This window comes from Schistocerca americana, chromosome 2 (genome assembly GCF_021461395.2).
Source record: "Schistocerca americana isolate TAMUIC-IGC-003095 chromosome 2, iqSchAmer2.1, whole genome shotgun sequence".
Lineage (NCBI taxonomy): Eukaryota > Metazoa > Arthropoda > Insecta > Orthoptera > Acrididae > Schistocerca > Schistocerca americana.
In genome coordinates, this window is record NC_060120.1 from 700402540 (window position 1) to 700420262 (window position 17723).

The following is a 17723-nucleotide window of genomic DNA, read 5'->3' on the forward strand; positions in this document are numbered from 1 at the left end:
AGCACTGTAGGTCACGTCCCGTTGAATAGCTTCTACTCTACTGCTCCTCTCCCCAACGTCTTTTTGATGTCACATGCACTTCTCTTAAACTCCTTTTGGTGAACGCGAGATAAGTTGGTGTCAGCTCTCAAGGAACGGCGCCAGGGAATAGTTACAAAACCACGCAAAGAGGAAGTCTCAACTTGGGAAAGGACAGAGTTCAGATATTTGTCTGGCCGCGCTGTTTCTTCCGTCAGTGATGTGGCAACTGGTAAATTTGGAACTTCTACTTCCCACCACGCTGTTCACGCGGTATTTGACATCATGAAAAGCACTTTTTGTGTAGTTATGGAGAGCCAGGATTGAAAAATCACTGGACGCATTAACATAAAAAATCGATAACCAGAATACGTAACGCTGTGTTATCAGTTGACCAACTATCTACCAGAGACGACAGGTAGACTACTGTAGTATTTATGCAGCTATAATGCCTTCGCCATATGGCCATTATCTTACATGGATGCTGACAGCTCCGTCCTGTTGAAAAATATATTTTCGGCATGTTCTCGCAATTACGGAAAAAGCCAGATGAACGAGCTAGCTGTCCTCGGGGGACGCCTACCAGCAACTACTTGAAACGTTAACTAACAATTAGCGCCAAGGGGAAGTTTTAGTTTCGATCCGGAAGTTGAAATCCATCCCGTGTTTCCATCTTCATTGATGTGGAAGTTATTACTATTATTATTTATAATATTATTGTTCTTATAATTAGCAAGCAACAAAATCTATGAAAGCTCATCGTTGCTGACGCCACATCTCTTTACCAGGTAGTTCTGTCTTGGCATTTAATTTTCCAATTCATCACCGTAAGATTTTCGTATCATCTGTGACATTGCCGAAGTGACGTAGTTATGGTTTTCCAAAAGGTCTTCTTCATTGAGAATGTCCGCCGGCCGGTGTGGCCGTGCGGTTCTAGGCGCTTCAGTCTGGAACCGCGTGACTGCTACGGTCGCAGGTTCGAATCCTGCCTCGGGCATGGATGTGTGTGATGTGCTTAGGTTAGCTAGGTTTAAGTAGTTCTAAGTTCTGGGGGACTGATAACCGCAGATGTTAAGTCCCATAGTGCTCAGAGCCATTTGAACCATCTTATTTGAGAATGTCCTATACGTACTTAATAGGTTTTCCTTTATTCTGGAGCTCGAAGAGCGTATCCAATCCAACGAAGACTGCAACCTTAATTTTAAATATAATGTCTGGTTCTTCATGCATATCACACACTTCTTTGTTCAATGATATTCTGAATTCCGCAGTGTTCTTGTCTTAAATCCCGTGAAATATTTGCTCAAAATTTTCGCATGCGAGGTTCCTGATTTTGCTTCTTCTAATTAGGTTAATGCCCATGGTATGATAAATGTTTTATGTATGCAAATCTTTGAATTTCCTGCATTAAGTTTGCTTTGTAATATGCTCAATAATGCGAAATAGCGTCAGTTGGCTTTTTGTTTTCTACTATTTATTTCTTCTTCGAAATTCTTATCTGCTATTAGTCAAGTTCCAGGAAAAATGAACTGAGTTGCTATTTCGATTTGCTCTACACCAATTTTAAAGATATGATCTGCTTTACTTTGGCACGAGACAATGAAGTATTTGGTTTTACTGGTGTTAATTTGTAGTCCTGTCTAAAGTAAGGTGTAGTACAATTTTTTGGTGAGTGAATTAAGTTCTTGTCGATTTTCTCATAAGACTACGGTGTCATCTGCAAATGTCATTAGGGGTATGTTAAAACTGTGCCCTAGTTTTTTCATGTGAACAGTAATGGTCTGGTAAAACTGACTTGTCTTGTGCCCGAAGTTACTTTTACGACAGAAAATCTTCGTCTCTTACGAATGACATGCTGTGTTCTATGTGCTAAGGTCACTTCAACCGATTCACAGACTGGCCTGATACTCCGTTCGCTCGTATTTTGTTCATTGCGCGAGAGTGGGGAAAAACAGGGCATCATGCTGGTCGTCGGAATGTATTGCCAAATTTGGAAATTTGTGGTAAGGTCTTATGGGACCAAACTGCTGAGGTCATCGGTCCCTAAGCTTACACACTACTTAATCTAACTTAAACGAACTTACGCTAAGGACCACACACACACACACACACACACGCACGCACACACACACACACACACACACACACACACACACACACACACACACACACACACGCCCGAGGGAGGTCCCGAATGTCGGACGGGGGGAGCCACGCGGACCGTGACAAGACGCCTAGATCGCGCGGCTACCCCGCGCGGCGCATGTACTGCCTTCTGGGTCTCGTGGACAGTAGAGTAGCCGGCCGAAGTGGCAGAGCTGTTCTAGGCGCTTCAGTCTGGAACCGCGCGACCGCTACGGTCGCAGGTTCGAATCCTGCCTCGGGCACGGATGTGTGTGATGTCCTTAGGTTAGTTACGTATAAGTAGTTCTAAGTTCGAGGGGACTGTTGACCTCAGAAGTTAAGTCCCATAGTGCTCAGAGCCATTTGAACCATTTGAACAGTAGGGTGGGTGGTCATCGTAATATGGCAAAAGCCTTCCGTGTGGACAGTAACAGAGGTTCGGACCGGTAAGTGGGCAGTAGTGGAGAAGAGCGAGCGCGCGTCCAGCCGCGGGTGACCGCTAGCCGTGCAGTGATGCCTGTCCTTGGCCGGCTGCCTCTGCTCCCAGCTGGCGCGGCGCACCTGCCTGCCTGCCCACCCGCCCAGCACGCTGACGCAGCGCGCCCGCAGCGTTCCGGGACGCGAGCCAGCTGCAGCGGGGCGCCGACCAGTCCTAACTGCACGCCTCCCGGCGCTCACAGCCTCGGCAGCTCCTCGCTACACTGGGAAGTGAAGGCCTCTGACTAGAGTTGCGTTCTACCGAAACTGCGGTTCCGTAGTTTTGGTGCACTACGTAAATGACGTAGTAAATGGCAGGATTACCGGCACTGTTGGTAGCATTATTATAGAATGAAACGTAAATGAAAGTGCAAGAGACAAAACGGGAGCCAATGGTTTCTCTTCTTTTCCCCCCACGTAATGAGAACCACACATCATTCAGTGTTAGTCCATTGTGTGTTTCCACAGCGGCCACACACTTGAAGCATGTAAACGGCGCTACAGATATTCGGATTTAGGTTGTGGTATGTTCGATATGCCTGCCATGTTGGCGATGATGTGGCACAGACGAATTGCGAAATTCTGCACGACCCGCTGAAGTATCGGAACATCGATGGTGTCGATAACCTCTTGAATGGCTGTATTCAGCCCAGAAATAGTTCTGGCGTTATTGCTGTACACCTCGTCTTTAACATAGCCCCACAAAAAGGAGTCGCATTCGTTACGATCCGCAAAATATGGCGGCCGATCGACGCCCATGCCAGTGGCCTCTGGGTATCCCAGAGCCAGAATGCGATCCCCAAAGCGCTCCTCCAGGACATCACACACTCTCCTGCTTCGATAGGGTCGAGCTTCGTCTTGCATGAACCACATCTTCTCGAAATCAGGGTCACTTTGGATAATGGGGTGAATTCACCTTCCAAAACCTTTACGTACCGTTCGGTAGTCACCGCGCCATCAAGGAATCTCGCACCGATTATTCCGTGACTCCACATTGCACACCACACAGTCATCCTTTGAGGGTGAAGAGACTTGTCGATCGCGAAATGCGGATTCACAGTCCCCCAAATCCGTCAATTTTGCTTATTGACGAACCCATCCAAATGAAAGTGGACTTCGTCGCTAAAGCGAACCATAATGCGCATACTAATTCTCATCATTCCCCGCGGGAAAACCGTGCATTTGAACATGCTAATGCAAACCGTTCAGAAGTTACGACGATTTTATTTCATATAGTTCAATAATTGTGACCCTCTAGATACTTACAGAATATAAATTACATTTTATAACCAATAAAAATTAGTTGATCGCGTAACTTGTGCGCTTTTAGTTAACCAAAGCAATTACTTTTGAGGCAAGTACAGTTTACATGCAAAAATAAAAAATATTTTTATAATTATTCTTTTTATCTTCTATTCAATAGAACGTTCTTTATTTTGACCAAACGAAATAGTTCCCATTTATTATCGATAAAAGCGGAGGCTGTTTATGAATAACAGAAACATATTCGACGAAGTATTGAAGTATGTTTCATATATTTCTGTTTTGCTGATTTTTATTGCACATTTTTCTTAAGGAAATTGCATTTCCTAGCGCCGTATGCTAAATCTACTTTGTTTTCTTTATTTGTTGCTACTACATTCCTCTGTCTCACGTTACAAATCAGCACATTTCGGATAAAACATGAATCAAACATTGACTACGTCCATTGTGCTGTAAATGCTGTTTACTTTTAAGTAACAGACAGGAAGACAACTTTGTACAATGACAATGTCCCTTAGGTTACCCGGCCCTATGTACACTATGTGATCAAAAGTGGTCAGGTTATTTCGTGTCACCTGTGTCATACGTCTGTACGCGAGATTTCCACGCTCTTACACATGCCTAGGTCCACTGTTTCCGATGTGATAATGAAGTGGAAACGTGAATGGACACGTACAGCACAAAAGCGTACACGCCGACCTCGTCTGTTGACTGAGAGACACCGCCGACAGTTGAAGAGGATCGTAATGTGTAATAGGCAGACATGTATCCAGACCATCACACGGGAAATCTAAACTGCTTCAGGATCCACTGCAAGTACTTTGACAGTTAGGCGGGAGGTGAGAAAACTTGGATTTCATGGTCGAACGGCTGCTCATAAGCCACACATCATCCCGGTAAATGCCAGACGACGCTTCGCTTGGTGTAAGGAGCATAAACATTGGACAGTTGAACAGTGGAAAAACGTTGTCCGGAATGATGAATCACGTTACGCATTATAGCTATCCGATGGCAGGGTGTGGGCATGGCGAATGCCCGGTGAACGTAATCTGCCAGCGTGTATAGTGCCAACAGTAAAATTCGTAGGCGGTAATGTTGTGGCATGGTCGTGTTTTTCGTGGAGAGGGCTTGCATCCCTTGTTGTTTTGCGTGGCACTATCACAGTACAGGTCTACATTGATGTTTTAAGCACCTTCTTGCTTCCCACTGTTGAAGAGCAATTCGGAGATGGCAGTTGCGTCTTTCAACTCGATCGAGCAGCTGTTCATAATGGACGGTCTGTGGCGGAGTGATTAGACGACAGTAACACCGCTTTAACGGACTTGCCTGCGCAGAGTCCTGAACTGAATCCTGTAGAACACCTTTGGGATGTTCTGGAACGCCGACTTCGTGCCAGGCCTCACCGACCGACATGGATACCTCTCCTCAGTGCAGCACTCCGTGAAGAATGGGCTGCCGTTCCCCAAGAAACCTTGCAGCACCTGACTGAACGTATGCCTGTGGGAGTGAAAGCCGTCATCAAGGCTAAGAGTGGGCCAACACCATATTGAATTTCAGCATTACCGATGGAGGACGCAACGAACTTGTAAGTCATTTTCAGCCAGGTGTCCGCATACTTTTGATCACGTAGTGTATATCATCACTCAGTGTATAGACGCTTGACCGCTTCCGCTTTTTACGGGCAACTAGTAAGACAGTGACCGCATACGTAAAGAAAGCGATCTTTATGCAGTAACGCCCGATTAGTATGCAGCACACCTAATGTACAGATGACGCAGGTACTACGTTAACTGACCAAAGCTGCTAGCAAAACTACCTAAGTCGGTTGTGAGCAGATGCTACGTGGCTGGCTTAAAGGCTTGTGAGTTTCCATGACGGCCACTATTATCCAACACTCAGAGTTGTAAAACTATCGTAGTCTGTCGTAAGTAAGCGTAGGCTTCGGTAATTCCCTAGTAACCTTTTTCTCCAAGTTCTGAAAACATCTCGCTACATGGTAGCACTAGGCAGATATGAGATATAGACGTCCAAACGCCCAGACCAGCGTATTGCTTTGGTAAGACATACGTATCCCATTAACAAGCGCGGTAAGGTGAACAGCGTGACGATTCCTCGCGCCGTGATCCACCGAGGCCGTGTGCTGGGAGCGCCCCGTTGCGATCCCGCTTGCGGTGACGTCAGCCAGGCGGCCGCCGCGCCCTGCTGTTTGCTGTGGCTGGCGATAGCGGAGAGACCGCGTGACGGCCCGCGGCCGCGAGGCGGCGCCGAGAGCTGAACGGAGTCGCCTTACGTGCCGGCCCGGCGTGTTCGCCGATACCGCGTTATCTCTGGCAGGCGGCGGCCCTGCCGGCCGGCGAACGCGATACACCGTGCCAGACAAAAACATGGAAAATGTAAATGAAGTCCCTTGCTTCTTGACAGAGCATAGGGGAACGATGCGGGAGACCCGCACCGCCGTACTAGGCAAGGTCCAGGTGGCTTGTCGTTGCCTTCCTCCGACCGTAACTGAGATAAATGATGATGATGAAGACGAAGACGACACAACAGCACCCAGTCATCTCGTGGCAGGTGACAATCACTGACCCCGTTGGGAATCGAACCCAGGACCCCGTGCTCGGGAAGCGAGATCGCTACCGCGAGACCACGAGCTGCGGATAGACAAAAACATACCTTGCAAAAAAAGTTTTGTGACAATAACCTTGTTCTAGAACAGGTTAATTTTCCTATCCTAACATTGTTCTCTCTCTTAGTAATTCTTATAGAGACTTTCACTCACGTATAGAATTCACAAGTAATTTATATACGAGTATTACATAGGCAGAGGCAGATTTCTGTTACTGAAGAAATCGTAGAGAGGCATTTTAATCGAAGCTGTACTGTAGTCTCATTCGTTGTACACTCATCAAAGAATGTGACGAAAAGATTTCCGTTGACAAATGATGCCTTTGTAGTCATAACTGGAAGAGTCATTACCAAAGGTGTTAAAAAAAAACATGCTCCTTAATAATACTCGTTAAAACTACAAAAAAAATGACCTATAATCTTTTGCCCGGAATCACATAATTGTTGGGATGTTGGCTACTCTGTTCTACGACAATCACCTGTCTGCTGGCATTACAGGAGGTGATCAGTTGTGATTACCATCCGAAGCTCGTGGTCTAGTGGGTGGCGTTGCTACCTCTGGATCACGGGGTCCCGGGTTCGGGATTTTCCCTGTCCGGGGACTGGATGCTTGTGCTGTCCTCATCATATCATCATCGTCATCACTCGTGACAGTGGCTAGACTGGATTGTGAAAAAAATTGGATTGCGTCAGAATGGGGACTTTGTACGGACGCTGACGACTGGGTAGTTGACAGCCTCGCAAAACAATCGTCGTCATCACTGTGCTTACCAACCATTCCTACACATCTACCGAGCGAGGTGGCGCAGTGGTTAGCACACTGGACTCGCATTCGGGAGGACGACGGTTCACTCCCGTCTCCGGCCATCCTGATTTAGGTTTTCCGTGATTTCCCTAAATCGTTTCAGGCAAATGCCGGGATGGTTCCTTTGAAAGGGCACGGCCGATTTCCTTCCCCATCCTTCCCTAACCCGAGCTTGTGCTCCGTCTCTAATGACCTCGTTGTCGACGGGACGTTAAACACCACTAACCTAACCTACACATCTCTCAGCCCTCCCTCTCAAACAGACCTTACTGCCCTTGGATTTGTCCACGTGCGTGTGACATGCTGATGGAAGGGTGTGGAATCCACCAATTCCTTTGAACGTTCCAATAGTCAGGCATTTAAGGGATTATGGTCCAGTCAACTAGGAAGCCATGCTACTGGACCTTCTTGATGAGATCATTGTTTACTAAACGTTTATGTTCGTTAATGTAGTACGAAGGCTAGAAAACGGGATGGTCCCCCGCCGTGCATAAATAACATGCGTTGTCTTCAGAAGTGTACAAATTCTCCTTCAAGCTTGCCTGCTCCTATCTCCGCCGCAGCTATTAAAGCAGCTCAACGAGCCGCAACGGAGACACAACAGTGTAAGTGTACTGAAGCACCGTGGTGAAAACAGACCAACTTTGCTTTTCACTAGTCCGGCAAGCTTCACGGGACTCGTTGAATTGGTTGTGCTATCATTCGAACGTAACTAGCTTGCTGTACGTGCACATAACAGCAAAATGAACAAACCAAACTAAAAGATGACGGAGGAGAAATTAAGATTTGAGGAACATACACCAGCCACGAAACAGAGTGCAAGTCCAGGAGGGAAAAAGTTGTGTGTTTATGAGGCAACCTCAAATAAATCGGTAGGTGTCTCGCATTAGGAACTGTGTAAATAGTTGGTAAACACCCATTCGGGAACCTTGAGTATGTTACAACATGGTTGTAAATTTCTTACTTATAAATAATGTGAAAGAGGACAAAGAATCAGTGGCTAACATGTGTGTGGAAATGTGTGCTAAGGACTTGAGGTCATATAGCAGTATATAGGCTTTCTAAATTTAGGGCAAACATTGATTGAAATAGGAGAAAAATGAGGCTTAGCGGGTATGAAAAACGACATTCTGGTAGTATGCAACGAAGTGCGAAGAAAGCTTAGTATGAAAGAAAAGCCTCTTCCCTCAGACATATGTACTTTTTACATCAACATTGTATGTAAAACGAACTTCGTTTTCCTTAAAATACTTTCGGGGAATTTAGAATGAACTGTTTTGGCCACTTAGAATGAATTCAGCGAACCCACAATACAGATCCTGGAAAAAGTAATTAAAGTTGGTATAACTGGGTTCATATTCGGCAGGAACACACTAAGGTTACAGAAATTAGACATGTAAATCTTACTTTATACGGCGTTCCACTGTAATAGACATCTTCAGGTCCTAAGATGAAAAGGTTCTCGACTTTCAGAAATGGTTCTCATTACTACGGAAAACATTTTAGAGGTAACCTGATGATGGTTGGAATAGCCAGTAGCAGTCGAAGGGGGTGAAGTTGCAGAGAAAATCGTTCATATCGAAATAAATAAATAAGCCCGAAAAACGCCGAAAAGAAAAAAAAAGGAGAAATAAAACTCACAATTTTCTGGGCTGTAGTGACCCAAAACGAATATACAATTCATAGAGCCTTGTACCGTGATACTCGCGCGTTCTCGTCAACTTCCGAACCCTTCTCATAACACTGCAATGATACGTACAGGATAAACTGCTACGTAGCATAGCACCGCAAGAAGACGGACAGGCAAACAAGACTCGTGTAGCCTGCTTCGTTTGGGCATGGCTTGGCCTGGCTGGGAGTAAAGCTGCCTGCCGGCTCTGCTGATAGCGTGCGGTGGCTTGCCTGCTTGGTTAACAGGCAAGAATGGGGAAGTTAAAAGCTGAATGTGTACACCTTTGGTTGTCTTTCTCTAATAAGGCTGATAGCTTATCGCACAGAAATTGGTGACAACATCTGTTAATTTCTCCGGTAAAGTATACGACCCTATGAATCTGCACTCACAGTACCTGTCCATACATAGATACTACAGCGAATATGATGCGTTGAATCTATTAACGCTCAAAGATATGCATCTGTCCACGAGTGGTTGATTTAGTAATACGTTATCGGACCCTAAGTGCAAGATTTGGCTTAAGGTAAATAAATAAACAGGAACTCGCTGCTGAAGTGTTACATTCAAAAGGAGACAGTACTTATTACCGCACTGTCGTCATCGTGCTACTTGGGGCCCATTTTGTGCTGTTCATAAGTAACGGATTAAGCAGTTGTTGAGGTACCAACTCGCACAAAAAACCAGCTTATTAAACTTCTATATGTACGTCGCCTCACAGAGTATACCACTGCCACTTCCCCCCTCGCTGTCCGAGTCATGAATGATGCGTGGGAACAACGACTGTGTATTAGTCACCATATGAGCCGGAATGTCTCTAATTTTAGCTTCATGGTAATTTTACGAGACATATGCACGAGAAAGCAACGCTTTCAAAATGTTTACATGAAACCATATCGTGATCTCTTGTAGCGCCTCTGCCTCGTGATGACTGGGTGTTCTGTGATGTCCTTAGGTTAGTTAGGTTTAAGTAGTTCTAAGTTCTAGGGGACTGATGACCATAGATGTTAAGTCCCATAGTGCTCAGAGCCATTTGAACCATATTGTAGCGACTGCGATTTTCGTTGAATGAGCATCTCCGTGACAGAATGAGATTTTCACTCTGCAGCGGAGTGTGCGCTGATATGAAACTTCCTGGCAGATTAAAACTGTGTGCCCGACCGAGACTCGAACTCGGGACCTTTGCCTTTCGCGTGCAAGTGCTCTACCATCTGAGCTACCGAAGCACGACTCACGCCCGATACTCACAGCTTTACTTCTGCCAGTATCACGTCTCCTACCTTCCAAACTTTACAGAAGCTCTCCTGCGAAACTTGCAGGATTAGCACTCCTGAAAGAGTGAAAATCTCATTCTGGAAACATCCCCCAGGCTGTGGCTAAGCCATGTCTCCGCATTATCCTTTCTTTCAGGAGTGCTAGTTCTGCAAGTTTCGCAGGAGAGCTTCTGTAAAGTTTGGAAGGCAGGAGACGAAATACTGGCAGAAGTAAAGCTGTGAGTACCGGGCGTGAGTCGTGCTTCGGTAGCTCAGATGGTAGAGCACTTGCCCGCGAAAGGCAAAGGTCCCGAGTTCGAGTCTCGGTCGGGCACACAGTTTTAATCTGCCAGGAAGTTTCATCTCCGTGACACTTTCACACTTTCTAAACGAGCCCGTGACGAAGCGCGATGCTCTTCGAAATTATCTATTTCTTCTATCAAGCCTACTTGGTACACAGACTTAATAACAATACCAACTATCGGTTGATGTCGCAAGCTGCATTCGTCGTAGTTTTTTATCTGCCTTTTCTAAGATTAATAAGACATCAAAGCTATTCAAAGGCGTGCTGTTAGATTTGTTGCCGGTAAGTTCAATCAGAAAGCGAATGTTACGGGAATGGTTCGTGAGAAAATTTATTCAACCGGCATTTGCGGTTGGCTGCACAGCTATTCTGCTGACGCTAGCGTACATTTCATGTAAGGAATGCGAAGACGAGAATAGAGAAATCAGCTGTCGTGCGGAAGCGTGTAGGCAGTCGTTTTTCCCTCTTTCCGTTTGCGAGTGGAACAGAAAATGTAATGACAAGTAGCGGTACAGATGCAGTGGCTTCCACTGTACGGATGTCGATGGATTTGCCTGCCAACGCGTCTCTCCACCGGTAACCCACGATGCGCTGGCTCCGTTGGCTCGCCTCAGAGCTGTAGCGTTCGCCATCGTTACGCAGGGAACGCGTGCGTTGCAAAATGTGGCGTAGGTACCGCGCGGTGCATGGAGCGGGGAGGGCCTTTAGGGAGGGCGTCTCCGCGCAGTCGGCCGTGAAATTGACGCGCCGGCAGATTTAATTTGGCAGCCCTGGGCCCACCGCCCTCCGCCGCCTCGCGCTGATGGCGACGGCTGTTTTCATATTCTGCTCCCTCCTGGGAGCATCTCGTATTAAACTTGGAAAGCAAACTGCTCATCTTGTTTCGCACTGTCGAAAGACATCAATAAATGGCCAGCAGCGAATAGTAAACGGCTTAGCGATTCGTTTTGTGGTAACATTTTGGACTCGCTACACCACAATGCAGACGCGTGCATCTTCACGTTATCGGCTCACGTGAAAGATGGCCGGAAGGTGAACGGCCGAAATATTTGATATGGAGCTTCTGCAGCTGCGCGCCCGAAATCTGGTGGATCGTATAGAGGATGTGTTAAAACATGTAGGTTCCGCTACTTTGAGCATCAGTATGACAAATTTGGGACACAGAAAGCAGTCAGTCAACATACAGGGTGTTTCAAAAAGATTAATACGATTCCACAAGATTATATGTACCTTGTGCAGGAATGAAGGGAAAGAGCATATTAGTGCAAAGTTTTTATTTACCTTTCACAGATCTTCAACGTGCCCTCTACTGGGAGTACGTCTGAAATCACTCCTGTTGCTATACAGGATTGAAGTTCACCCAAAGTTCTTGGCACGAAAGACACTTAAATCGATAAGAAAATGAATCAGCCGACTTTGAAGACCAGTGGTGCAATGCGAGGAAACAAAATGTTCTTTGTAAGTGTAGTCGTACGGGTGGAACTAAAAAATTTTAACGCTAATCGTGTATACATATCCTGTAAACTGACTCCTTCCACATCATTTCGATAAAAGAATAGTTCTAATGATCTATGGAACATGTAACTAAGCCTTCAGTTATAACTGTGTTGCAGCTATTGAAACGGAGAACGCAAAACGTGTTTTGTTGCTGTGTTACCGCTATCCTAACTGGACGATAAATTGGATAATGAACAAGCGAGCGAGCTACCTGGATCAGAGAGATCCCTACCACCAACCACGTGAGCGGCTCAGTTACGACTGGCACCAAGGTAACTTTTAGTTCCTAGGACTAAACTAAAACTCTCCCCAAATAACTATCTTCAGTCATGTAGAGGATACTATCTTGCGAAACAGGACACAGGGCCTGGACATTAACATGGAAACACCACCAGGAATCCATGCTTGAATATAAATGCAGAGGTTAGTCCAGTCTGCAGGTTGCGGTGTTGTATTTGACCACGAACTGCAACCTGTGCAATGTCCTCAGTACGTTACAAGTATCAGCGGTGGTTCGAACAGTTGCTGTCTGGTCGCAGGTGCACTGTGTCGCTGTTAAGTGAATTCGAACTTCAGCAAACTGTTAGTGCTTGTATGGTGCATGCTCCTGTAAGCAATTGAGTCGAAGTGTTTGGTTTTTCAAGAGACACCGTATCGAAGATTTATAAAGCATACAGGGAAAGCAGAAAAATCATCATCTTCTATGTTATAATGCGGATGAAAGTGTGTGTTGAGAGATTGTGACATATGGTTATTGATAGATTCCAAATTCGTACGTCAGCCATGCAAATGCCCGCAGCAAGTGAGCTTTGTGCCAAAGTCATAAATCTGACTGGGTTTTGGAGCGATGGTAGAAGGTAATTAGTTCGAATTAGTATTGTTTCGTACTGCTACCAAATTCTGACCGAGTTTCTCTCCGGCGTGCCCCGTTCCAAGTCTGCGATGCAGACTATTTGCTGCCAAGAGTGAATATGGCGGAGGTTCTGTGAGGATTTGGATAGCTTTATCGTGGTATTCAGTGCGTCCATGGTTACTGTGTAAGATCGCATTACCGCCAAGAACTATGTGACCGTTTTGACTGCTCAGGTCCATGGTACAGTGTTTGCTTCCCAATGATGCAGTTGTCTTCCAAGACGCCTGGGCCTCTGGTCACACAGCTCGCATCGTCCAGGACTGGTTTTCTGAGCAAGAGGATGAATTGTCGTATCTCTCCTTACCACCGCAGGCATCATATTTCGATATTATTGAGCTTTTGCTGTCTACTTTCGAGAGAAGGGTTCTAGGTAGCTATCAATTTATACCATCGTTACCTGAATTTGCCACTACTGTGTAGGAATGATGGCGTAAGATTCTTCCCTTGAAAACCTTACGTGACCTGTAGTTATCCATTCCGAGACGACTAGAAGGTGTTTTGAATGCCAGAGGTTTTCCTACACCGTGTTGTTTTCCTTATTTCCGTGTTTTTGTCTATCCTCTGTAAATCTTTCTGAAATGCACTGTCCTTTGACACTAGGATGCCATTCACTGTAATTCTTCTCTTTTGTGATAGACGTTTTAGAAGCTGGGAAAGTTTGCTTTTGTAGGGACGACGGTTTTCAATTAACCGCAGTTTGGAACCAGAGCAAAATTTGTACACATTTCGCCAATCAACTTATCTCTCTCAATCGAAATCGCTGAGGCTACATTCGTTTCGCAAAATGCAAGAAAACAACTGCGTATCAAACATATAGCGTAAGCCGAACTCTAATATAAATATGGGCCCGAGACCAACAAATCCTCAGTGTCTCCTGCGGCAGCAAGCATATCTAAGACCTCACTCACAGACCATACCGAGCAAACTGGCGCAGTGATTAGCACTCTGGACGTACTCGCATTAGGGAGAACGACGGTTCAAAGCCGCATCGGGCCATCCCGATTGAGGTTTTCCCTGATTTCCCTAAATCGCTTAAGGCAAATGCCGGGATGATTCCTTTGAAACAGCACGGCCGATTTCCTTTCCCATCCTTTCGTAATCTGAGCTTGGCTTCGTCTTTAATGATCTCGTTGGCGACTGGACGTCAAACGCTTACCTTCCTTACTTTTTTCCTTCCTTTCTTTCGTAGTCGTATTAGGTATGTCATCGAAATCTACCACCAATGGAATCGTCTCTTCACGTAGAGCATCTGAAAACATATTTTCCGTAACCTCGCAAAACATTTATTGACCTAGAGTATGAAATTTTGATTTCCAGGGTAATAGTGGTTATTCACAAATAAAATAGTACAAGAAATCTTATTTACAGTACTCTTTTAGTGAGTAAATTAGAATTATTTCTGTACCATAGATGAATTCTGTTATTTCTCTAACAGAAATAAGTAAGCAAACATATCTGTAAACGGCTAGCAATTAGCCATTTAAATACTTTGTTTCATCAATAAGCAGCCGTCCCACTTAATAACGTTTATCTTGAATGCCATCAGTAGAACTTGTAATAAACAATGTCTTTACGAGTGCAGTTCCGTACACTGAATTGCACGTTCTTGTACGGAAGCATGCAGTTATGCAAATGCGCCTTCTCCGATAACTTTTTCCTCTCAGTTCCTTTTTGTTTTTGCTTAATGCGGTGGTAGAAGGTCGTTACATAAGGAAGGCGGAAGGATTGAGGCCGTAATGACCTCGTCGAAGCTACCATCTCTGCACGCGCTCGATGCGATCTGCGTAGACCACAGTAAGTGTACAAATCACGGCTCGGAGCAGGTTTTGAAACCAGCTTTCCTCCTTAAAGAGATACTTGCCTTCTTGCGTTCTTGCTGGATGTGAACTGTACGGCATTTGAGAAGGCCGCTTTGTAGGCCACGTAGTGTTCACCGGTTCGTAATTTTAAAAAGAGTTTGGATAAGTGAGAACGAAATTATGTGTTTGCCTCAATTCTTCGGTTGTTATTTTTTTAATACGCGTTACTGGTCAGAAATTTGTAAATAAGAGCGCAACGAAATGAAATAAATAAAAATGAACATAACAGAACGTGCATTCGGAGAGGCCCAAAGACTCTAAATACAGTATTTGGCATAAAATATACACTGACAAAAAAAGCCGCAACACAAAGAAGGAGTTTTGCGGCATAAACGAAAGTTGGTTGGCCTATTTCTGTATCTGAAAGATGATTTCTCTTCAGATTTCGCATCAGTCACAACAGTGTGGGCCTAGTGGCGCCACAGATAGGATCAAATCAGGTTTACTTTAAATACGCACTGTAGCGGTCGTCAGAGTTAGTTACCTTTGAGATTGGATGGGGTGAGTAGATGTTATTCAAAAATGGCTGTAAGGCAACAAATACACCATTGTAAATACCTGAGTAAGTTTGAATGAGGTCGTGTAACAGGGCTACGACAAGCTGGATGTCCCTTTTACCGTATTGCAGAATGATTTGACAGGAGTGTAGCCACTGTACATGATTGCGGACAGCGGTGGTCACGAGAATGTACTGTCGCAAAAGACCGGGCTTCGGGATGTCATGTGGCACTACCGAGAGGGGAGAGAATCGTGCTCGACGTATGGCTCTGGCGCCTCGTATTGCATCCGCAGCAGCAATTTGAGCATTTGTTGGCGTCACAGTTACACAACGAACTGTTACAAATCGGTTACTTCAAAAACAGCTACGAGTCAGATTCCTTGTGCCGTGCATTATACTGCCACCAAATCACTGTCATTTGCGACTTCAGCGGTGTCAATCAAGATCTCATTGAAGGGCAAGGTGGAGGTCTCTTGTGCTATCTGATGAATGTTGATTCTGCCTCGGTGCCAATGATGGCCGTTTGTTGGTCAGGAGGAGGACAGTTGAGGACCTGCACCGACCTGTCTGCGTGACAGACACACTGCACCTACACCTGCAGCTACATCTGGAGTTACGGTTTAAGGTACGACTGCGTATGACAGCAGGAGCACTCCCGTTGTTGTCCCAGGCACACTGACTGTAAATTTCTACATCAGTCTGCTGATTCGACCTGTTGTGCTGCCATTCATGAACAGCATTCTAGGCGGTGTTTTCGAACAGGAGAACGCTCGTCAACGTAAAGGTGTTGTAACCGAACATGCTCTACAGTGTCTACACATGTTGCCTTGTCCTGCTCGACCATCACATTGGTCTCCCATCGAGCGCTTATGGGGCATTATCGGAGGACAACTCCAGTGTCATCCGCAAACACCATTAACCGTCCCTGTATTCACTGACCAAGTGCAACAGGCATGAAACTCCACCCCACAAACTATCATGCGGCATCTGTGCGGCACAATGAATGCACGTTTGTATGCTTGCATTCAACATTGTGGCGGTTACACCGGTTATTAAAGTACCAACATTTCACATTTGCAATAGCTTATCTCGCGCATATATTAACCTGTGATCTTGCATTGTTTATGACTTAAATATGTTACGTAGCAAATGTGTTCCTGAAATTTCTTTACTTTACATTAATTATTTTTGGTGTTGCGATATATTTCCGTCGGTGTAGCATGATGTATATTAAAGCAATTTCCAGAGAATCATGCAGCTGTGTTGACTTCAAAATGCACAGCACAAATACGGGACGAATTCGTCGTACAGAAATTTACATCACTGCACGTAACTAGTAACGAGTATAAAACGAGACCCCAGCAGGAAAGCAAGAAGGATTTGTAATAAATCAAAAAATGGTAACGGTTTGATTTGAATAAACGTTGTTAAACCACGATTGCCGGCCGGAGTGGCCAAGCGGTTTTAGGCGCTACAGTCTGAAACTGCGATTTTGGCTGGTTGCTATTTAAAATATAAATCTTATATAAGTCAGTTACAATCTGTTTGTACTTGGACGTTATTTGATGAGAAGAAGATAGCACAAGTGGGAGGAAGGTTTTATGACGGACTTCAGGCCATCCCCAATCATTGATGGCTGCATGGAACGCTTCTTATCACTTTTTGCCGAATGTGTAACTGTACAAATACAGTGTTGTTAGCTGTGAGGAATAAGTGTTCGGAGTTAAATCCACGACATTGACGCAAAATCTTGTAATCAGGAACTTTACACCACCGTCTCTCCTTCTTGTGTTGGACAAATACTGGCAGTAAAATTTTTTTGGTTACGGGTGATTAAACTGATTACCTCCTCTTGACAAGCGTTAACGATCTCTGCTATAGGGGCGGCTGTTGCTTGAAACGAAGGAACCAGCTCCAAGTTCTTTGTGTTTCAAACTACCACTGGCCAAAGCCAAATGGATGTCTTACTTCCCGCTTGCTCATCAACCGACCCTCCCTCTCTTTGACACATCTACCTTCTCTTTACCGCCACACTTTAATCTTCCGTAAACTTTTCTATAAAGACTTGATTCCAATGTGCAGGTATTTGACGGCATCCAATAGAAAAACTAATCAGACTGTTTATCTTTCTATACACTTGTATCGTGTTTCTTTCGGACTATAGGTATTTAAAGTCTCTACCACCAAGAAAGGAATAATTTTAATCTACTGCGATACTATTGGTCTCGAGGTTTGGATTCTAGACACCGTCAGCGGAGTGGATATGCCGAACGAGGTGGCACAGTAGTGAGACACTGGATTTATGTTCAGGAGGACGTCGGTTCAAATCTCTGTTCGACCATGCCCTAAAAGACTTCAGGCAAATGCCGGGATGGTTCCTACGAAAAGGACACGGTCGATTCCTTCGCCGTCCTCTGCCA

At 45.2% G+C, this 17723-nt stretch overlaps 1 protein-coding gene across 1 annotated transcript in view; it reads left to right on the top strand.

Moving 5' to 3' along the window:
* LOC124594353 (rho guanine nucleotide exchange factor 12) overlaps positions 1-17723 on the top strand; it is a 1115193-nt gene that overhangs the window by 308862 nt on the left and 788608 nt on the right. The window lies entirely within an intron of this gene.